The 24,168-nt window shown below is 40.7% G+C and overlaps 1 protein-coding gene across 1 annotated transcript in view; it reads right to left on the bottom strand.

The window, feature by feature from the left end:
• ATP2B2 (ATPase plasma membrane Ca2+ transporting 2) overlaps nucleotides 1-24,168 on the bottom strand; it is a 633,448-nt gene that overhangs the window by 514,592 nt on the left and 94,688 nt on the right. The window contains exon 3 of the mRNA XM_075073411.1: nucleotides 6,057-6,164. The gene's annotated coding sequence lies outside the window, so the exon portion shown is untranslated. The remainder of the gene's footprint in view (nucleotides 1-6,056; nucleotides 6,165-24,168) is intronic.

Here is a 24,168-nt window from a genome sequence, read left to right as displayed (position 1 = left end):
CTCAAAAGCACAATGTTACAAGACATTATACCACAATTGCAATTATTTCCATATAATCAGAGCATTTTACAGCAAATCTAATAAAAGGAGAGAAGAGACTCAAAATAAATAAAATTGGTAATAAGTTATTAAAATGGATTTTAAAAAGAAAAGTTTAACTTGCACCCTGTTCTATTAAAAACACTACAGAATCTTTAACAACCGTAAAGTCCCAGGATCCAAGTTTCACAACTCATTCATCAGAACAGTGATCACTGAATATCTAGTATGTTAGAGACAATAACACCAGTCACTCAGTCACCAGCCTCACTCTCCATGATAATCAGGATTTTCATTGGTGTCTCATCTAATTACTAGACCTTCTGAACCTTGCTCCACTTGTGAGCACCATCAAGGGACCATGTTGAGCCCAGGCACTCCAGTCAGAGGAAAAACACTATGCTTATATAGTATGACAAAGAAAAAAACAAAACACAAACATCTGTCTTCATGGTAATCTCAGTGTCATTTTCAATGGCTAGTATATGTTAAATAATAAACAAGACTGCTAAGAAGGCAGAGAAAAAACGTTAAAACATCATGGCAACATCTTGTAACCTTTTGGAAAATAATCAGCTTATATATTAACAGGTTTCAGAGTAGCAGCTGTGTTAGTCTGTATCCGCAAAAAAAAAAAAAAAAAAAAAAAAGGAGTACTTGTGGCACGTTAGAGACTAACAAATTTATTTCAGCATGAGTTCTGTGAGCTACAGCTCACTTCTTCGGACGCATATATATTAATTTCACGCTTCATTCACACACAAAAAAATCAGTGTTTGAGTGACACGAACAGCACACTGAACAAGGGTAATTCTAAATATTGTACATATGTTTGTGTAAGAAATACAGCAGGGGATACATTAACACTCTTTTGATCTATTATAAAAGGAACCCAGAAACATGCCCCATCTTCAGGACTCAAAAAAAAAAAAAAAGAATGTGCTTTTGTCATTTTTAAAATCTATTAGGGAGTAAAACATGGTGAAGAATACCAACCTACACCACAGCACCAGACAGAACCAGGGGGAATAGGCCTTTTTAAAATTAGTCACAGACCACATCAGTTTGATATGATACCCTTTGAAGGTAGCATATTGGTGAAGTATAACTAAATGCATGAAAGAACTTGTCTAAAGAGACTATGTCTAAAAAGCAATATGTACACAGTCAGAATATCACACAGCAATTTTTAAGGAAACATTACAGTGAATGGCATTGTATTATATAGCCAAAAAGCATCATCACATTGTGTGACATAGCGGATAGAGCATTGAACTGGACCCAGGAGACTTGAGTTCTATTACCAACTCTGTCAGTGGCGGGCTAGGTAACCTTGGGAAACTCCATTTGCCACTCTATGCCTCAGTCTCTCCCCTCTCATCTGTAAAATGGGGACAACAATATTGAGCTCTTTTTTAAAGTGATTTAAGATTTACTGATGAAATAAGTAATACCTCGCTCTAATATTACACATCTTCACACCTACCATTATTGTCTCTTTAAACCTAACAATAGGATAGTATTAAACAACCTCTTGACCTACTACAAATAAAACTGATTTGAAAGATTATTTAAATAATTATTTTTATATGATTTGAAAATAAAAGTTACCTTTGATACCAGTGAAGTAGAAGAAAACCCACACACCTGATTTTCAGATGCAGCTGTTCAAAATGCAGATGTGTATATTTGGATTCCTAATTTGCATATGCAAGGACCAGGATGGCAAATCAAATAACTGCATGCACAGAGGCAGCTACATTGTCCATAACTCATCTGAATAATTGTTCCCATATTTGCACCTGACCCATGAAAATTGTCTGGCTAGCACATCTTCTTCTTCCCTGCCAAACATTGGAGAGACTCCATCTTTATATATTTTAGAGTGCCAATCACCACAGAAATTTAAATTAACAAAAGACAACACAAAACAAGTAGATGAAAAGTAGGCAGAGACTGTCTCTTAAGCCAGGTCTACACTACAAAATTCTGTCACCATAGCCATGTCAACGGTGTGATTTGTAGTTGACATATTCGTGCTGCAAAGGCCTCTACTGTATACACAATTATACTTGCAAAACTGTATTTCTGCTGACTTAGCTTGTTTTGCTTGGGTCGGCTGGAATAAACTATGTTGACAAGGAGGACAGTTTTCCTGGTATAGGGTATATCCACACTAAGATTGCTTTACTAAAATAGTGTACTGGACGGTATAAGAACCCCTAGTGTAGACCTGGTCTTACTAGATGTATGTTCAGCACCTAGCACAACGGGTTCCTGATCATGATCGGGGCCGCTAAGTGCTACTGTAATGGGTATCATCAATACCCTGCGTCTGACGAAGTGGGTATTCACCCACGAAAGCTCACGCTCCAAAACGTCTGTTAGTCTATAAGGTGCCACAGGATTCTCTGCTGTTTTTACAGATCCAGACTAACACGGCTACCCCTCTGATATCAATACATTGTGTGTCAAGAGAAAATAACTAAGAAAATATGTGAAAACTAAAAATAAAGTGTCAGCTTCCAGAGTCAAGGGCAATCAGCATTAGCTGCAGGCATCCTGCACCAGCCTGAGCTTTCAGGTGAACTTCAGTGATAGCCCCATGTAGAGTGCAATTCGACCTGGAGGTGAAAAAGACATGGAAGATTGTTGCAAAATCCAAATTAGAGGAAAATGGCTACTGCCTCTTTGAAAGCTGCACACAACAGAAGGCGCTCAGAGCACCAATGGGTCAACTAGGACTTGAGTCCAAAAAATAGTCCAGTCAAAGGCAGGAGAACACTCAGTTATCGATGCAGATACATCCTCCACCAATTTCTTCAAATGCTTCCCAATACCAATGATTGTCCCTCTGGTTTCTCTGGACTCAGTTACAGCTTTTTAGCAAGAGGCTTGTGTAATTAGACACTGCAGTCTAGATTCTACAAAGAGGAGACTCCAGTCCAAGTGTCTCCTCATCTCTCCCTTAACGGCTTACACGAAGAGCAAGAAGAGTGACAAAGTGAAATTCCTTGAATTTCATGGATGAGGCACTTTGGAAAAGAACAACAATTACAGTACATTACCCTCAGTGACCTTGATGAGGAAGAATTAACCTTGATATAAATGCAAGTTTCAGTTCTGCAGTCAGGTATGAGAGAAAGAGAGAGAGACACGGGGTGGAAGTCTATAGAATCCAGACGTAGTTGGGGCATTAGCCTACTACATCTTAATGAACTTCCCTAAAAATGAGAGCCTCAATATTGTGTAGTATCATGAGAAACACACAAAACTTTGTTTATGTGATAACATTTCAAACTCATCCATGTTCCTTTACAAAAATGTTGAATGAGTTGAATTATTTTAAAAATTATGGCTCCATTTTCATAACTAAATTACAAAAAGAATTCTTTCAGTAGCAACAGATTTCTTATTTAAGTCTTTTAATCTCCTGTGGACAGGCATTTAAATGGCTGACTCCTTAAATATTATTGAGAACTGGCAATTTTTACTCCTTACCCTTTATAGTACCCATTAAAACCCTTCATTAAAGCAATACTGATAGACTATTGTGGAGAAAGAGCGATTATGTCAATTAGTACTAATGTTTAAAACGCTGCACTTATTAAATAATAATAAAGTTACTAGCATACTCTTCATGACCACATTTTTTCTCCTGATTTAAACTGATAAAAATATAGACAATGATTAAGGTATGTAAAGTTTAGATTAAAATGAATTTTTACATGCATCTGTGAAAAGCGGCAAGACCAGAAATTCATTCATCAAATAATTCTAAATCCATCTGGAAACATTCACAGCAGTACCTCCTATTGAAAGTAAATGATATTAAGTGGTGAATACCCATATTACAGAAAATATATGTTTGACAATATACTGTTTACCCTTGGTTTTTCATACACTAACTACATAACTTTAAACTGGTATTTGCATGTTCTAGGTATTCTCTTTAGTTATTGTAGAGAAATGTAGGTAATAGTGAAAATACTGTGTATACTTACCTATTTATCTAAGGCAAAATTATCAAGTATGGTTTTTTTTGATGGTGACCACTAAGTTTACTTTTGCATAATAATTCATAATGGCCAACTTTAGGAACAGAAAAACATTACCCTGGACCAAAAGTTTAGTGCTGCCATGTTTATATGTATGTTTAAGGTTCCATAGTTTAAAAAAAAAATTACAAAAAAACAGAGAAAACAAAAGTTAAGGCATTCGTAGTAACGTTAATGTGGTCACATTGCATGGATGTAATATTTTCTATTTGATATTTTTCTTAATTTTTTTCATCTTATGTACTATTATCCATGCTGTTAAAGATATATAATAAAACACAAAATTACATACACCTAACAAGGGCACATTAAAAACAGTCCAATTAATGCTGTTGCAATACATTGTGATGGGGGTGTACTAACCCCACACTGAAGAAAGAGTTAAGGAGCTGCTCTGGGCCCAAACAGCACTGGCCCCACACCTGCAATGTGCGCACAAGCTGGAGGGGTGGTTAAAGAGAAACAGACTGAGTAGCACACTTGTTGGAGGCAGCCCAGGGAAGTGAGCAGACCTACAGCTGTGGGGCCCCTGACTTTTGATGGTCTAACCTGACCTACTGAGGAAAAAGGACTGTGAACATTGGCAAGGTCGGAGACTCCTTTGGTTTATTTTGTTGACATGTCTTTGCCTTACTCATTTGCCTGGGAAGGCTGCCTCACTGCATTACTTCCTTCCAGCCACATCAGACAACAAGGTGCAGGGCTCAGCCACCTACCTTTGGACTCTGAATCAGAACCTGTTGGAGACGGTGGGCTGAGTTCCCCTACCAACCCCCAATGGGGCTGGAAGCAAAAAGTTAATCAGGGACTCAAGATTAGGAAGACCCCATATCCCAGAAAGTCTCACCTCTCAGACTTTGGCTGGGAAAAACCTGAAGCCCCTTGCTGGGCAGTAAAACTGATTATTGTTGGACTCTACATACCCCGAAAAGGGTGGACAACTCGTGGCCCTGCCAGAGAGCAGAGTTACAGAAGGTGAGAGACCACTGCAGGGTTAGAGTAGCTATGAACAGAAAGCCTCATAAGGACACAAGAACAGCCATACTGGGTCAGACCAAAGGTCCATCTAGCCCAGTATCCTGTTTTCTGACAGCGGCCAATGTCAGGTGCCCCAGAGGGAATGAACAGAACAGGTAATCACCACCACTCATCTACCCCATCGCACATTCCCAGCTTCTGGCAAACAGAGGCTAGGGACACCATCCCTGTCCATCTTGGCTAATAGCCACTGATGGACCTAACCTCCATGAATTTATCTAGTTCTTTTTTGAACTCTGTTATAGTCTTGGCCTTCACAACATCCTCTGGCAAAGAGTTCCACAAGTTGACTGTGCACTGTCTGAAGAAATACTTCCTCAAGACAGAAGAGCATCTATAACACCATTGTCCAACCACTAGATGACACATATGAGAAAGCAATGAAAATGGTCTAAAACCCTGATGGTGAAATACAAAATAGCAGGAAGCTAGAGCTCTACTGGTTATTTGTGAAGGTGCCATTTAGTAGTATTGCAATATCTTCATGCATTCACTTCACTTTACATTTCCTGCCCTGAATTCTTCAGCATTGGCCATTATGTAATTCATTACCAATGTAGTCCATCTGCCATAGTTGCTAATCTCATATTTTATATAACCCAACAACAACACTGGTTTTAGAATTCCTTTTCAATCTTCCTTTTTTGTATCTACCTTTTAAAATATAAAAAGAAAGAAGATTAATTCTCTAGAACCAGTAAGTTTCTCCTTAAATACCATGGACCACTGTGGTGGTGTTAAATGGAGGGATGTGCTGATCTGTGGCATGGTAAAGAGAATAAACCACTCATTTGCTTGACTGATTTCACTAAGCTGTCAATCAAGATTTGATTTACCAAGATTAATTGGACTCCCCAGGGATTTTAGTTAAAACATTATAGTATCCCACAATGAAATTGTGAACATCAAACAAAAACTCACAGTATTGGCTTCTTCTTATAAAAATGAATGAATGCTTCATAAACAAGGACGCAAATCACACCACCAGCTGCTTCTTTCTAGTCTAGTTAATCAATCTTGGCTTCAAAACTGTAAAGAAAGAGAGAAACGAGGGGAGGGGGAGGAAACAACATTAGTGATGACGAACCCTAAAAGATTAAGCAAAGTAATAGGGCAAGCAAACAAAAACTTCCATTTGTTGGATACTCCTGTGGAGCTGAGAATAAATATCCAGTGGCATAAACTGTTACATATTATTTAGTTATGTGGCTGAAAAGTTTCTAAACCTGTGGCCATAAAGATTCATACCAGTGGCTTAGAACACTGCAGCCTTAATATCACCAGACCGATCATATTTTAACAAACAGTATGCATCGCCTACATACGTTTCTTTCGGGGCCAATGTGACTGCAATTTGTTGTTTTGGGATTTTTTTAATTGAAAAATACAAGTGTATACCTTTAACAATTCAAACCACAAAGCAGGTCCACACTGTGAAGCTATGCAACATTATTCATATTCAGTACTCACAGGATAAATACAGAATATTAACGGTGAAGTTGAGGAAGGAAGGCTAGCAGTATAAGAGGTATGGGTCTTAAACCAGGGAATGGGTGGGAAAGAGAAGATAAAGAGCAAGCAAAGCAGACCGCAATGGTCATGGTGCATGGAATCATGTTAACTTCTGTACTTGCTGCTTAGATCCCACTGGAGACTGAAAGGGAGCTGCAGAAAGGTGCTGCCCCATTGCCATAAGGAACCACAGGTTGCATCTACTGAGGTGGCTGCAGGGCTGCTCGGGGGGGGGAGTGGGGCAATTTGCCCCAGGCCCTGCCCCACGAGAGTTTTTCGGGGCCCCTGGAGCTTCTTCTGCTCTGAGTCTTCAGCAGCAATTTGGCGGCGGGGGGGGGGGTCCTTCTGCTCCGGGGCTGAAGGACCTCCCACTGCCAAATTACCACTAAAGAGGGATCCGTCGCCGAAGACCCCAGGCCCCTGAATCCTCTGGGTAGCTGAGGCTTAGTCTACACCAGGGATGGGCAAAGTACGGACCGAGGGCCCACATCCAGTCCTTCCAATGTTTTAATCTGGCCCTCTACGTCCCAGAAGCAGCGGCATGTCCCCCTCTGGCTCTTATGTATAGGGGCAGCCAGGGGGCTCCACACGCTGCCCCTGCCCCAAGCACCGCCCCCACAGCTCCCATTGGCCATAAACCATGAGCATTCATGGCCCGCCATACAATTTCCATTCCCAGACACGGCCCTCGGGCCAAAAAGTTCTCTCATCCCTGATCAACACTGCCAACTAACATCGGTATAACTATATCACTCAGGTGTGAAAAATCCACAGCCCTGAGTGACAATAGTCTTACCAAACTAGCCTGCAGCATAGACAGCACTGTATCAACACAGGGCTTCTCCCGTTGAAATAGCTATTGCCTCTCAGACAAGGGGAATACCTACACCAACAGAAGAGGCTCTCCTGTCAGTGTAGATAGTGTTTTCACTAAGTGCTACAGCAGCTGCAGCGCTATCAGTGTAGACAAGCCCTGACAGACGTGTGCAGCTAGCTAGAGCTGAAGATCACCGCCTCAGACTTGGGCAGAGAATTCTTGTGGGCTTCGCTGCACATAACACAGAAGCTCAGACCTGAGCAACTGGGATGTCTTGACTTGATGTGACAACTGTCATGTACCATAAGTGCCATAACATTTTGAAGCACAAGCTTGCTCCATAACAGAAACTTGGGAGGAAGACTTGTTGACATCATAAGGTGGCATTTCTGCAGAGGATCATGATCCTCCTAAACACGAACATTCTGCATGCACATGCATTACAGTTTGAGTATCAGACCATAAAAAAAAAAGCTAACAAACTACTCAGATTTTGAGGCTAGCAGTAACAATTCTGATCTAGTCTGATTTCTTCACAGTACAGGCCAAAGAATTTCAGCCGGTGCTTTCTGCATCAAGCCTATCACTTCTGGATGAGCTAGAGGATAGCCTTCAGAAAGGCATCCAATCATAATTCAAAGATATTCAATGAGAAATAATCCAGCACATCACTTGGGAAATTGTTGCAAAGTTTAGTTGCCCTCACTGTTAAATTTGAATTTGTCTAGTGTCAGATTCAAGCCATGGGATCTTGTTATGTTTTTGTGTTAGTACACAGAAACAGACCTCTGCTATCAGAAATCTTCTTCCCCTCTGGGTATTTGTAGACTATGATTAAATCACCTCTTACCAGTCTCCTGGATAAACCAAATAGATTGAGCTACTTAAGTCTAACTGTAAAGCAGCTTATTCTGGTTGTGTTTTTTTGTTGTTGTTTTTTAAGTCTTTACAATTTTTAAACATGTCTTGATATTGTCTGTTACAGCTATCCCCCTATTCCATTTTGTTTCTTACAGCTGTCCCCATACTCCATTTTGTTTTTGTTCTCCTCCTGTGGCCGCCCCTCCCTGGCTGTTAAGTTGTTTACCAGGGCCACTGCCCTTCTCAAAGGGAGGGCCCCTTAAGTTGTTTACCAAGAGCCATTGCCCTTCTCAAAGGGATGGCCACTTGTGCTGCGTGCTAAGTGGGACCACTGCCCTGTTCAAAGGGTGGTCCTGTTATCACTTGTTAAACCTGGACTCGGTGTAGGGTAGGCAATGTCCAGAGCTGCACCTAATGTGTTTTTGAGATCCTGGGCATGAGTCATAGGCTCATGTGCTTTTGAGTCTGAGGTGTGAACTCACACTATTGTCATGACTATGCCCAGGCACGTCTCTGTGCTCACCTGCAGTTTTTCCCTGGTCTCCTCCTGTGACAGAGGGAGCCATCAGGATTACTGGTGGGAAACTGCCCGAGTTAGCCTTTAAAAACAGGCATTTTTGAAACAAACATCAGAAAGGTTCCTGCATTGCTGCCTGGTCTGATCAGCCAGGGGTTCTGGGGGTCCTTCTCCGCTCTCGTTTATTTTGAGCGTACCCCTTTTTTAAAAAAAAAAACCCATGAAGAACGAATTGCTGCTGAGAGATCTCCTGATTATCGAGACGTACCGAGCCCTCTGCTTCTTCTGATGTTGCTGCTGCCTTGGGGACTGGTAAGAATCCCTCTGTGAAACTTGCTATACTTTATTTTTATTACTTTAGCTGCTGGCCTGTTTCCCCAGCACACAGACTCCAAGCTAAACTTGGTCTGTGTCTTAAAACTCTCTTAAACTCCGCGGCCTTTGCCGCTAAAATAAGTTTCCCACGCTACACCTCTGCTCCTGTGGGCTTTGCTTCAGGGCTCACTGCTATTCAGCTGTATCCACTGCTCACACGCCAACCATCTTGGCTTCCTTGGAGCTGTACCCTAGGCACAACTACACTCTGCTCTGTGCACTTCACCATAGCATCAAGGTGCAACCATCGTTTTTGCTTTTTCTAGTTTAATAAGCTCATACGTTTGCTAAGATTGTCAGCACCTTGTACAGTTTCACTGTCTTAGCGTCTGCTCGTTCTGCCGCTTGCGCACATATAGTCTTGTGTTGTTTGTGCTACTGAATGTGCTTATAGTGCTTGATGTGATTCTTGCTACTGTTCCGCTCTTAAGATAGCATTTACAAAAGCCATCTGCCTGGTTGTACTTCCTGTACCCGTTTTGTTACTTTGTATAAGCTGCTTGTCATTTTATATAATTTGATTAAGTTATGTATGATAGATAAGGTTTTTTTGCTCGCTTTAATTCGATCTTCCCCGCAGTCCATCTCTCCCTGAACTTTTTCCCGTGTCTGTTTTTCCCACCGCTCAAATCTCCCCGTCTGTGTACTTCTCCGTGTCTCCCGTTCTAACCCGTTTGCTGCTTTTTCCCTCCGTATTCTGCACTCTCCACAAACTTCCAACTCTTTGCTGGCTTTTTCCCCCCGCATCTGCATCACCCTCCGATCTTCCCAGACCCCTTGCTGCTTCTCCCCTGTGTAACTTCCAAACCTTTGCACTTCTTTCCTTTTTTTTGAGGTGTCACGCTGTTTGCTTAAACCTCCTCTAGACCCTTCTTTACTTCTCTGCTGCCTCTCCCTGTAATCCCCTGTGTTCGTACTCTCGTTCTCCGCTGCACCTCCCCTACCAAATACGCATCACAGTGCTCCGTTTGTCCTTCACCCCGCTGCTTCCGCAACTTCCACTGAAGTCGCTCTCCGTGCGCAATCTGTTCTTCCCTCAGTCCGTCTCCCCCATTCTCCACATGCCTTCTCATCGCTGCATAGTTCAGCGCGCCTCCCGCTCTTGCTGCTCCCAGACTCCCTTTCATGCGCTCCAGCTGCTCTGTCTCCGTATGTCCAGCCCGGCAGGCTCCTGAGGACTGCTCGGGCTTCAACGCCCGCAGGCGTTCAGAAGTCTCTCGTGCTTGCATGCTGCACTCATCTCTCATTCAAGTTGCCTGATCATTATACCTCACCCACTCCTGTTTTTGAACCAGCTTTAGGTACACTCTCGGTAGATTATCTGCTAATCACAGCCTCACCAAATTAAGTCAATAATTTTCTTTATACTGTTACATGTAAATGTGAATTACCAGTGCATAATATTCACTTACACCCATAATTGTAATCATTGCAACTGGTAAATTCACCATTTTTACTTGTGGTATAACACCCCATTGGTAGCCTCCCACATTTTATGATATATTTTGTAATTTGCATTGATGCCATGTGTCCTTGTGTATAAAGCTATTACCACTTATAACATTCTATCTGAGATTGCTTGGACCCATTTTATATAGAAGCTACCAATTTACTTGCATTTCTTTTGGTACATTTTGCATTCCACACTGATCTAGAGTGTTCCTATAAACAAAGTTGAGTTGCCTTATTGACTGTACTGTATCCCATTGTGCTGAACCCCACTTACCGTACCCCACTGTTAGAACTCCCTACACTGTTCAGTAAGAAGACCCCCCCATCGTCTATTGTAAACACCCTATACACCCCATCCCATCATATTTCATTGTTAAATTCCCACCACTTCCTTTTTCTTTAATAAAGAAATTAATTGGCACCCCACCTGTGTGGTAATTGCTCCCCAAGATCCCATATACCTGCTGGCAGGGACAAAATTGGCACCCCACCTGTGTGGTAATTGCTCCCCAAGATCCCATATACCTGCGGGCAGGGACAAATATGTTTGGATCTCCTTAACTTGAACCTTAGCTCTGAATTTGCTAGGTTAGTAATGCTTGCTATGGGGATATTGCAATTGTCTAATGTCCTTACTCATAAGTCATACCTATGTATTCACCCAAAACTCCAGTTTAACACTGTAATTTGGTAATTTGTAACGTGGGGATAAGATGTACTTACCTATCTCTCAAGTTTATCTGAGGATTAAGGTTTTGAAGATCAAATCTTCTTTATAAAGACCATATTACCTTTCTAAACATTAGCTTCTCTCATTTTTATGAGATCCGAGGAGAAGACAGAGAACGGCAGGGTCTACAGTATTTATGGAAAAGGATGGCATTAGCCTAATATCCCTTTAACACAAATGTTATCTCTGGACACAATGAAGTAGGATTCAGAACTCCAACCTAAGTAGAACTCAAAAATATTATGGCTTTATTTTTTTTATATACATTTTTTAAAGGAAATCTAGCCATGCTCCAACTTTGACAACTTTTTTTTAAAGCTCAGAAAAAAATTTTTTTAGGAGTTTGCACACCAGCCAAGTTTTCCCAAACTCTCAGAGCTCTGTATTTTTTTTTGCTAGCAGCTTTTGACTGCTGCTTTGTTTTTAGAATTACAAAAATACCTACTGCTGGAATTGGAGCAGAACACACTGAAATCACACTCATAGAACAAGCTTTGCAGATACACCGATCTCTTTCTCAGGCCTGGGGAAAGTACTCAAAATGTTCCTGATGACACCAAGTATCTTTCCCAGATCTGAGGAAGAGATCTGTGTAGCAACAAAGCTCGTTTTTATCACCAAAAGAAGTTGGTCCAATAAAAGATACATCACCCACCTTTTTTCTCTAATATCCTGAGACCGACACTGCTACAACATTGCATACTCCTAGAAGCAGGCATCTAATCATCATCCAATGCAGAATTCTACTGTTAATCTCTCCTACCAAGCAAAACATTATTTTTCAAGATTATCAAGCTTTTATTGCTAGAGTACACCACCAGGTGGCACGATTGCAAAATGAAGATGATAAAAAAAAAAATCACTCTCATATATGACATTCAGTGTCCTTAAAACGAAAATGTTTAACACTTCTCTGTTATACACCATATAATCTGCTTGCTTATGATTCTCTATCATACTTCATGTAGTCTGTTACTTATGATTATGTTAGTTAAACTGAACGCAAAAATCACTTTAGATGACAGCAAAGAGAGATCATGCACATCAAACAATTAAATGCTGGACCGCACTTAACACAGAACCCCCCTCATTTTTGTTATTTCCTTCTGCTTCCTCTGACTCCAGTGAAGGTTTTATAATTTACAAAGCATAATGCAATCTTAACAGCATTCCATATTTTTACATGCCAAAGAGATATTAGCTCTTCATATTAGTCAAAGATGGCCATAATAGTAAAAATATTTGGTTTGAGAAAAGAACATTAAGCTGGCTCAAGACACTTTCTAACACAGACTAGTCAGAATTACTGAAATACCTTTAAAATATATCACAATCTGCTCCTACTCATTACAGTCCAGGACACAGAAGTCATTTCTCAAAATCTACTATCATAGGAGCATGTGTGCCTGTAATGGGGTACACTTACCAGTGGGGGCACCTCTGGAACAGGGGATCAACTCTCCCCCAGCCTGATACCCCTTTCTATTGGTAGCTCACACCACAGACTCTCTGAGATTCAGACTGCTCCTTCTTTGTGACTTGACCTTCCAGTCAGGTCACTAGTTAGTTGTCCCTTTCCAATTTGTCACAGTCCCACTGGCAGGGCCAGCTCCAGGCACCAGCGCAGGAAGCAGGTGCTTGGGGCAGCCAACAGTAAGGGGCGGCACATATGACTCTTCAGCGGCGGGTACCTCAGTCCCTCTCAGAGGGAAGGACCAGCTGCCGAATTGCCACTGAAGAATGAAGCAGTGCAGTAGAGCTGTAGAGCTGCCGCTGAAGTGCCGCCGATCGCGACTTTTTTTTCCTCCGCTGTTTGGGGAGGCAAACACACTGCAGCCGGCCCTGCCCACTGGACAAGCTGTCCTCAAACCATGTCAGACATTCTTCCACTCCAAGTCCAGGTCCAGTGCCACTTTCCGAGTGCCTGGTAGGGGGAACCTGGGCCTGCCCACTACTCCGAGTTACAGCCCAGAGACCCTATGCCTTGCAGCCCTAGTCTACTCAATCTCAGACACTGTTACTGTTTCTCTAAGCTCCTTCCTACCTCATTTCATTTCCTGCCCTACCTCTGGGTTTACCAGCCCCTGTCTCCTCTGCTCCCAGACTCTGTAGTCCAGGGCATGATCCCAGGTCTTACTTTCCCCCTAGAACGCCTCCTTGTCCCCAGCTTACTACCCCTTTCTCTCTAGGGAGTGATTGCAGACCTCCTACTTATAACTCCCTCTTTTCTTCCTGTTTCTTTCTTTTTTTAAAAAATGTCAAAGCAGACTTGCAATCCCCTCTTGATCTCAACTTCCTGCCTTTATACAAGCTAAGCCTGCCCCAGCTGAGTTTCATCATCAATTAAACCTTACCCATCCCTAGATCTCTTCCAGGTGCAGCCTATAAGGACAATTGGTCCTTTTTAACCTGTTCAGGCCTTATGTGGGGTGCACACCCCATCACAGTGCACAGAAGATGCATTTTAATGTTGCTTAATGTCTCTCAATTCAAGCAAAAAGTAGGATAAAAAAAGCTGTGCTCAATAACTACTCAAGTCTCATAGAAATTTAATATGTTTCCCCTAAGGGAGATCCCAAAGTGCTTTGCTATTGCATATAAATATATATGGAAAGAGAGAACAAATACTGATAATGAAAAAGGTTTTTATTTTCCTGATTAGAAAACCTATGAACAAGTTACACAGGTCATCCTGAATGAGTCCAGTTGAATCACATAATTCTACATATGCCATGTAACAAAGTGATCACCATGAGGTTAGTTGGGTTACCCAGTCTCTTAGGGAATGGAGCTCTTTTGTTAGGAGAAGTTTGTTGCATGATGCAAGTTGCATAAAGCAGCAAGTTCTCCAGCCTTCAGTGGATGGTCTATTTGCAGAAATGTTACACAGGAAAAAACTATAGGTATGTTTTACAAAGTTTTAGATTTCATCAGAACATGGCACTTGCTTAACAGCAGACTGCCACACTCCATAACGGTTTCAAAAAAACTAAATGATTACCTCTTAAAAAAGTGTAGGTAAGCATAAGGTAATCAAATTTAATTCTGTATTAAACATGAAGTATAAATAGTAATCAACACTGGAATTTCACTCTCACTATTAAGCAAATGGTGTTATGATCATCTATACTCACCTCTGATTAAGACCCAGTTTTGTTTCATGAGACACATTCAATCCTGGGCATCTCCACCAAGAATGCCAATAAGAGAGACAATTAGTTGAACAACTGTTCACTAGAAATTGGTTTGAGACCACCAATTCATTTAATTTAAGCCACACCATTCTGCCAGCCACCTTGTGTTATGGAGCAAGCTTGTGCATCAACTAAACCTGTACTACGTGGTTTGGATTCAAGCCAGTGACCAAGAGACTTAAGATGGTACAGTCAACAAGATGAGGGGGGGGTGTTGAAAATAAGAAAGCTTATTTAAATTCCATTTGATAAAGTGTTGCAGAAACCATTAAAATGTAATTACCATATCAGCACATATTTCTTTCATCTTTTGACTAAATTCACTAATCTTTATATATTTGGAGAAAAATCATACCTCATCAATCTGAGCTAACAAATCTCAAACCAAAACTTTACAACTCTACAATCAGTTTACAAAATTAGGCCAACAAGTATTTACCACCATGGATTAACAAATAAATTGAAGGGTCTAGCAACCATTCAGTACTTGATAACAAACCATGTCCCCTTAACAACTCAATAGTTTCCTTACTACTATGGCTACTTCCTTCTATGCTGTTAATAGAAACTTATAAGCAAAAAGGAACAATATTCAAAGAGTATTAATAGTAGTCACTAAAAGGACATTGTAGGACTTTCTGGAGAAGAACATTAGCTTTTTCCTCTAACTGCTGAATTAGCATATAAACTGAGAAGTAAAAATAGAAAACATACTTTTTCCCCCCGAGAACTAACTGAAGCCAACCAGTTGAATATTTACTTTTAAAGACTTTGAAAAGAAAGTACTTTATCACTCTGCAGTTCACTCTGAAGTGGTGCCAGACTAAGAAAAATGAGAAATTAGAGGTTTGTATCCAAACAAAAAGAACAACTAACGTACATTAATTTTTACTAAGATGCTTACCCAGTAAGGAAAGAAACATGGTGGTCATGACAGCTTTTGCAGTGCCACACAATATCTTAAATCCATCGATCATTGTGGGCCGAGGATTGTGTTCAGTTCCAGTGGGGAGGGTTATCACAGCTCTTCCAGGAACGACAACCAGTGAGGTGAAATGAAGGTGAATCATTTAGGTTGTAAACACCATCTGAGAGGTATCACCTTCTGGGGAGGCTTGAATATACTGTTTAAACTGGATATTCCAGAGACTAAAAGACAAAGAAAGGGCTATTGATATAGGCAGGCTAGATTTAAACTTAATCAGGGCCTTCCTTCTGATCCAGCGAACAGACAGGGCCTTCTTTTCAAGGAGGCCCTCAAACCTTGTAGAAGGGCTGGAAAGACTTTGGCGTCCTATTGCCTCCTCTGGTGAATGTCACGGGGTTAAGGCAGGGAGCTGTGCAGCCTTAAAAAACCTCTGGGTCAGAAAAGAGTGGTACAAAGGTCCCTACCAGAGACAGGTGATGACAGTAGTCTGGCTGGCAAGTCTCGAGAGGACCACAGCAGAGAGGCTGGGGACATACAGGTCCAGTTACTTGAAACTGTAGCAGGGTGTATAGACCCTGATTTATTTCAGGAAAAGGAATGCTTAAAGAATCATTATCAAGAGCCAGGACCATGAACATCACTTCCGATAGGCTGATCTCCTCCTGTTAAAAACACTTCATAATAAAACTCTGTCAATTAAAACACTTCAGGGCAAGAACTTGGCAAACAAAAAATGGGAAATTTTATTTTTAAGTCCTGGAAGGAGAGGAGGGAGGAGGAGGAGGATTTGGAAAAATCCATTAAGGATCCAGAGCATGAGATCCAAGAGATTAAACAAAACAGTCATGATTTTTCTAACTTGCTGTTGCAGTCCCACAGTTCAATAATGGCTTTTTAAAAATGTGATGTCTAAGCCTATTCATTTGTACCATAGGCTAATGGCTTTGCCTAATATAAGGGTCGGGGGGGGAGGTACACTACTAACAAATGTGCTCTAAAATAAATTACTGTGCACAAACAACAGTTGTTGGTTGCCTAAAACATTTTAGCAGCTTGTGATCTCAATCCAACTAATGGTAAATAAAAAGTTTCAATCTGAAAAATTAAAATAAAAACAAACTTTAGGCTGTAGTCTGAGTTTGGCTGTCCTTAAAATAAGAGGGAATTAATAATAGCCCATATATTACAAAACCAAAGATGAAATTTTTTATACAGAGAATGAGAATAATCTACGTATCTAACACAAATGAAATATGCATGATTTTTGGGTAAAAAAGGGAGCATAAAAACATCTGCAGTTCAGAATAAACACAAACAAATGGCTGGCCAATAATACACTCAGTGCTAGGATTTTAAAAAGTGTGCACAATATTTCAATCAGTCAAATAAGCAAATCAGTACTAAAACAGGCTAAGCAAACCTTTCAGAAGGACGCTAAACCAAGGCTATAAGAGAACCAGATATTCCAAACCTGCTGAGAGCTTAGCTTGTATAAACGCCTATCAAATGTAACAGTCTAAACACAGAAGAAACAGCCTTCAGAAGTGAGAATTCAGCCAGAAATTGTCCATTAAATGAAAGGACAGCATGCCACAACATTTATTTATTTACATTCCAGTTGAATCTAGAGAGATCACTCATGATCAGAACTCCATTGTGTTACATTCCATTGCATATGCATAGTAAGAAATGGTCCCTGAAGACTGAAGGTAGGAGAAATGGAGATACAAGCAGACCAATCAAGGAAGCAGCTAAAAATGTTGATCTTCTGGTTTTGTGTCATGTTTGCGATGTTTCTTGTCAATAAATTATGGGGTGATTTAAAGGTAAAAGGGGAAGAGTTAAAACAGGAGCAAGAGAGTGGGAGTTAAAAACAAGAGGAGGAAGTGCTGAGAGGAGGGGAAGGAGAGGGCAGAATGGAAAGGAGCATGGGGTTCCAGGAGAGTAAAGATGGCAGCAGAGGGACTGTGAGGAAAAGGGGCATGTGGCGGTCACAACAAAAAGCAAACTAGCAAAGTCAAAATCTAATGACATCACATGTACAGAGCCATTAGCCTCTTCCCTTTTCCTCTTGCTGTTTTTGAAAAAACAACAAGGAGTCTGGTTGTACCTTAAAGACTAACCAATTTATTTGGGCATGCCAATACATATTTATGCCCGTATCTGTAATTTTCACTCCATGCATCTGAAGAAGCGGGGTTTTTACCCATGAAAGCTTATGCCCAAATAAATCTGTTAGTCTTTAAACTGCCACCAGACTCCTCATTGTTTTTGTAGATACAGACTAACACGGCTACCCCTCTGATGCTTGCCGTTTTTGCTCTGAGTACTTCTACTGAGAGAGCATCCCTGTGCCCAGGCTGGCTCTGCACCAGGAACTGCTGTTTCTCCCTTCCCCAAACTGTCCTGCAGGACAGTGGAGGGGAAATGTGGGAGCCTCAGGGCTGTTTCAGTTCTAGTTTTTTATGCTGGGAGAATCTCTCTTTGCTGCTCCGAAGAACTTAGGGCACAACTAGACAATCAGAAATGCAGGACTGACAGGGACCTCGAGAAGTCATCAAGCCCAGACCCCTGTGCTGAGGCAGGGCCAAGTATAACTAGACTATTCCTTACAGGTGTTTATCCAACCTGTTCTTAAAGCCCTCCAACAATGGGGACTTCACAGCCTTACTTAGAAGCCTATTCTATAACTTAACTACCTTATAGTTGGAATGTTTTTAACCTAAATCTCCCCTGCTGCAGATTAAGCCCATTACTTTTTCTCCCTCCGTCAGTGGACATGGAGAACAATTGATCCCTGGCCTCTTTACAGCAGCCCTTAACATAGTTGAAGATTTATCAGTCCCCCACCCCAGTCTTCTTTTCTCAAGACTAAATATGCCCAGTTTTTTAAATCTTTCCTCACAGTTCTAAGTTTTCTAAACTGTTCATCATTCTTGTTGCTCTCCTCTGGACTCTCCAATCTGTCCCCATTTTTCCCTCAAGTGTGGCCCCACAACTGGACACTACTCCAACTGAAGCCTCACCAGTGACAGGTAAAGCAGCACTGTTACCTCCCATATCTTATCTGATTAAAATATGATGATATAGATCATTGTTGCAACCACTATTATATATTTGCAGCAAATCTTGTACAAAAGTTGTCGAGTGAGGTATCCAAGAAAAGGTTATGATTTGCTGGTTATGATTATGCTATCTGTATGTGTGTATCCTTTTTGTTTTTGAGGTTATAAGTATTCGCTCTATACCTAGATTTCAAATGTTTGCTCCTGGAGTAACACCCATGAGGTAGCTAGCCAGCACATCTTGGAAGGACTATTCAAATTAAGTGGCCCATGGAAAGAACATTTAACTCACAATGGACCATGGGAAACTCAATGAAATTTCCAGCTGTGACTAGGCGAAATGCATGGACATGTGACTTGCCAATGCGACTCCAAACTCCATCTTGTTGCTGTAATTTTCCACAGTAATAACAATGGGATTCCTTCCACAAGGCAGAAGCTATAATAGGCCCTGGAAACACTTCCATTTTGCCTCTATCCTGCTGCAGCCTCTGGAATATGAATTTATACTAATGGGAGCATTCTAACCAATGGACTGAGTGCCTTCTATATGGAAGCAGACAGAGATGTGACTTCAACCAGCAGTTCATTCCATCACTGCTACAAGCCTGAATCAAGAACTTTGCAATTATTGTATGTATTTGATTCCTTTAACCAATTTTAACTCTCACCTTACTTTCTTTTTATGAATAAACATTTAGATTTTAGATACTAAAGGATTGGCACCCGCGTGATTTTTGGGTAAGCTCATAGACTCATAGGTCAGAAGGGACCAATATGATCATCTAGTCTGACCTCCTGCACAAGGCAGGCCACAAAACCCTACCTATACACATTTATAACAACCCCTAACCATGACTGAGTTATTGAAATCCTCAAAATTGTGATTTGAAGACCTCAAGCTGCAGAGAATCCACCAGCAAGCGACCCATGCCCCACGCTACAGAGGAAGGCGAAAAACCTCCAGGGCCTCTGCCAATCCGCCCTGGAGGAAAATTCCTTCCCGACCCCAAATATGGCGATCAGCTAAACCCTGAGCATGTGGGCAAGACTCACCAGCTAGCACCCAAGAAATATTGACCTAGGTGTATGGCTGGGTCCTTTGGGATCAAAAGAAGCTTTTATTTGATGAGACTGGTAGTAAAGAACCACTCATCTCTAAATCCAGTGTTTTTGGTGGGGACATAAGAACTGGAATGCCCAAGGAAACTGCTTCTAAGACTTCTTGTTAGCCAGTGTGGTGAAACAGAAGTTTAGTTTTGTTGCTGGTTTGGTATATTTTATGGAAGGATAGCCACCAGTTTGGGGGTGTATCTGCCCTATTTCTCAGCAGTTCATCCTGAACTGGACATCCTCACTTGTGACCCACTGAGGCACAGTTACACTTACATACAACACTCCTGTTAATACCCCCCTGAACATTAACCTTTTCTGCAACTGCATCAAATCACTGACTCATTCAATTTGTGATCCACTTTACCTTCAGATCCTTTCAAGTACTACCACCACCTAGTCATTTATTCCCTAATTTTGTAGCTGGTATTTGATTTTTCCTGATTAAGTGAAGTATTTCACACTTGTTTTTATTGAATTTCATCTTGTTGATTTCAGACCAAGTCTCCAATTTTTCAAGGTGGTTTTGATTTCTAATCCTGTCCTCCAAAATGCTTGCACCCCCATCCAGCTTGGTATCATCTGCAAATTATATAAGCCTACTCTCCATTATTCAAGTTATTCACAAAAATACTGAATATTACTGGACCCAGGACTGATCCCTACAGAACCGCACTAGATACACCCTGTCAGTTTGACAGCAACCTATTGATAACTAGTCTGAGTATGGTCTTTAACCAGTTTTACATACCCCTTATAGTAATTTTCATCACATGGCCCTGTGTACACTCAATGAAATGCCTTGCAGTAAACGTACAATACTGTATCATTAAACAAGACTCATCCTAAGCATTTTACCAGCATTAGTTGAGCCAGTGGGATGTAATTTCAGGAAATTAAATCAGTGTTGCAACAGTTTCCTTGTGTAGTATAAATAAGGTTTTTGTGGTTTAGCTACTTTCAAGTGGACTAAACTGCATAAAGGCACCTATAGCACCTGGGGTGTTAGTGACAAATAGTATTACGATTGAAAAACACGCCCTAGCTTTTTCCACACTAACTTCTCATGTAGACAAGTTCTGCTGTAATCCAGTTCTGCTGTAATCCAGAAAGTAGCAATGCTCTATGTTACAGCTTCAGCAATTGTAGAGATATTAAAGAAGGTACTAACAGTGATTCCCCCCAAGTGACAGTGACCCCCTAGTTTCACCAAGTACAAAAATCTTTTAGTTCTTCTGTTAAAACTTGTAAGCAGCTGTCTGCAGAAAATATTGATTGTATCTGTCCTGTGAAAGATACTCTATTACTATTGTAAAACTTACAAACAAGTTAATTGACTTTGTTCTTGAAGTGGACACTATGTTACCACCCCTGCTGTGAGCCTTGAACCGTTAATTGACTCTGCCTGAGATATGGAATGTATGTTGATGAATGCTTAATGTACATCAATGGTTAGGGGGTTGCCAGCCTAGAAAGGATCCATCGGCCGAAGAATGTGTCAAGTGGACCACCAGACAACCCCCGGAGAGTAAACTGGGATCCACCCCAAACACCTGGAAGGAGTGTGCCACTTTAGATAGTGTGGAGCCACCAGGAATGTGCCATCTGCTGATTGAGTCAGCAACAGCAGGATGGAACAGCTCCCATAGACTAACATAAGAATTAATTCCTATAAGAATGAACTCCAAAAACTGAGGACTTTGAGTCTCTGGTTCTGCTGCCAGCCTCCAGGAGCATCAGGTGCATCTGACACAGACTTGGCTCCATTCTCATGACCAAGATACCTGGCCAGTAACTTGGCATGAGCAACTTCTAGGCTGGTAACTATAACACCTATACAGAACTTGAATGAATGACTGTGAATATATGAGTGTGTGTGTGCAACAACATTGCTTACTTTTGTCTTTTGCTTTATTATTATATTTACAATAAATGTGGCATCTTTGACTTATCCCTCTTAAGAAGATCCTGCTGGTTTTTATTATATTGATATAACACAATCATCCAAGTGAGACTACCCAACAGGGTTAAAGTCTTTCTAAAATGAGAAACGGAGCTTTGACATACCCCAAAAGAACACTCTGAGCCCTTGATACTGGCTGAATGGATCTACTATTGAGAGGAACTTTACACAGTGAAGATAAGGCACTTTGATGTTGAGAGATAATGGATTGTACTCGAAATCTGTTAGCATTCATTCTGAACTGTAAAAACAGAAACAAAACAAAACCAAAACACAAACAACCAAGCCCAGATAACATGAGTGGTTTACAATAATAAAAATTGGGAAATTGTCCAAATGAACAATCTAACTTCCCCAAGAATAAGAGTTGAAGCCAGCAGAAATTAAAACACAAAGTTCTTCAGAAGACGCTCCACAGGAATGGTCCCTCTGGACTAATGTACACGGAACAAAGAGCCCAATCATTTATCAACTACTGGACCAATGCTCTAGTGATTCATACAACATCAGCAGAATCCTTAAATGTAATTACAGCCTTATATTCAGAGACCACATTACTCTATTTCCATTCTGAATTGTAACCTGCTTTCTTTGTTTAAGAGAGTTCTGCCGTACATTCTTTTAGAAGTTTCCAAGAGGATAATATAAACTTATTCAAACGAATGCCTGAAAATAGTACAAAAGCAGTTTCTTCGGTAACAGTAATACAAGTATGCCACTTTAACAAATGTATATGGTAGCTCTCCACTGACTAAAGAAATAAAAAAAATTTAAACACTACTACTAAATATTTATACTACCCTAATGCCTGTAAGCCCCAGGATTTGGGGCTCATTGTCCTAGGTGCTGTACAATCACATGCAAAGAGACAGTCAGAATACAAATGACATATGAACGTTGGAAGGAAAGAAACATATATACAGGCTTCATACACACAGCTAGCACAGAGGAGATCTGTGAGGAAAACCCTAGATGACAGCCATGTTAAAAGAGGAAGCTTAGACTGAGGTATTTCTTGTGCTAATGTTTCTGAGTTACCAAAAAAGCCAAAATGCAGGAAGGGATGGGGGGGGAACAAAAACACTCAGGTCACAATCTTGCAAAGATTTATGCACATACTTACTTTTACACCCTGCATCTAGTCCCATTGTAGCCATGTACAAAATTTAAGCACAAATCTTTGCGGGATTGGGACCCAAATCAGGAAAAGTATTATTACTTACTACATTTCTCCTGAGATGGCTGCTTTGCGGCAGGAGATAACATTTAATTATTTCACCTGCATTTTCTGAAAAGAAAAAAAGCATTTTCCTGATCTCCAATGTTTGCAACACTGTATGTCACTACTTTTACATTTTTCCTTCCTTGTTTTGGAAGTTACAGATGTAACTCCCTGGTACTCCTACACTTGAAAGGGTAACTGACTAAGTTAGTGATGCTTCTCTCCTCTCATATATGAACAAGTAGACACAGTTCAAAGCAGCTAACTTGCTCCCAATTTAAAATCAACATTATTGAAAAATACACTTTCAGTAAGATGCTCTGATTGATTTGAATTGTTGTCCAGGCATTAGGAAGCATCTTATTATACTAATACACCTGAAAGGGACAGTGTTTTAACAGGCCTGAGCAGCACCTTAAGACTGAGTTAAGTCAATTAAAGTCAGTTCTTTTCACAAAGTAAGTTAGCAAGCTAATCCAAATGTGATGTATTCCAAAGGCTTCTTGTTGTGCGGTATCCTCTGAAGTCTTACTTTCTGGACACTATATTACATGTATATGGATAAATGTAGTGCATGGAATATTTTAAAAGACTGGCCCTGAAAAGCTTCAGCTCTCAAAGTTTCAGGTCATCTTTCTTATGCTATAGCTTGTTCCTAACCATTGCTGTTGGCTCTGCATGAGACAATTTGAGAATCTTTCTTTCAGAGACTATTGTCCAAAAGTACCGTTACAGTAAAAATATGTAAGGTAAATTATTAAGGGCAGGTGGCTAACAGCCTTACACATCACAGGAGAACTGGATTTGAATATTGTTTTGGTCACAGGTAAACGTTTGGGAGTCTCAAGCAAATTATATCCAGTAATCTTTACAATGGGTTTCCATCCCCAAGGAGAACAGGGAGGCAGAACTAGATCTGTCATTCACAAGCAATGCATTTAGCCCTCTCTCTGAGGAAATTAGTGAAGTTCTTTCTGCCTCTGAATGAGCAAAGAGCAGTTCCAGACTTCCAGAGCTTTACAGAACTTTGTAGAATTTATATAGAACTAATAGTGACTGAATTACTTGCCAAAATATTTACTCTTCCCTTAATTAGCACCTAGAATTAAAACTACAGCTTCTGAGTCACTGCAGGGCAAAGAGAAGAAGTCTAAATGGTACATCAAGGGAGAAAATGCCCCTCTTGTCTCTGCATCAGAAGGGGAAATAAAAACAGACAACCAAGGCTTCTACTAAGAGGGAAAATACGTCCTTTCTGAACAAGTTTCACCGTTCACAAGTCTA

Source organism: Chelonoidis abingdonii, chromosome 17 (genome assembly GCF_003597395.2).
Source record: "Chelonoidis abingdonii isolate Lonesome George chromosome 17, CheloAbing_2.0, whole genome shotgun sequence".
NCBI lineage: Eukaryota > Metazoa > Chordata > Testudines > Testudinidae > Chelonoidis > Chelonoidis abingdonii.
This window is presented reverse-complemented; position numbering and strand designations above follow the sequence as displayed.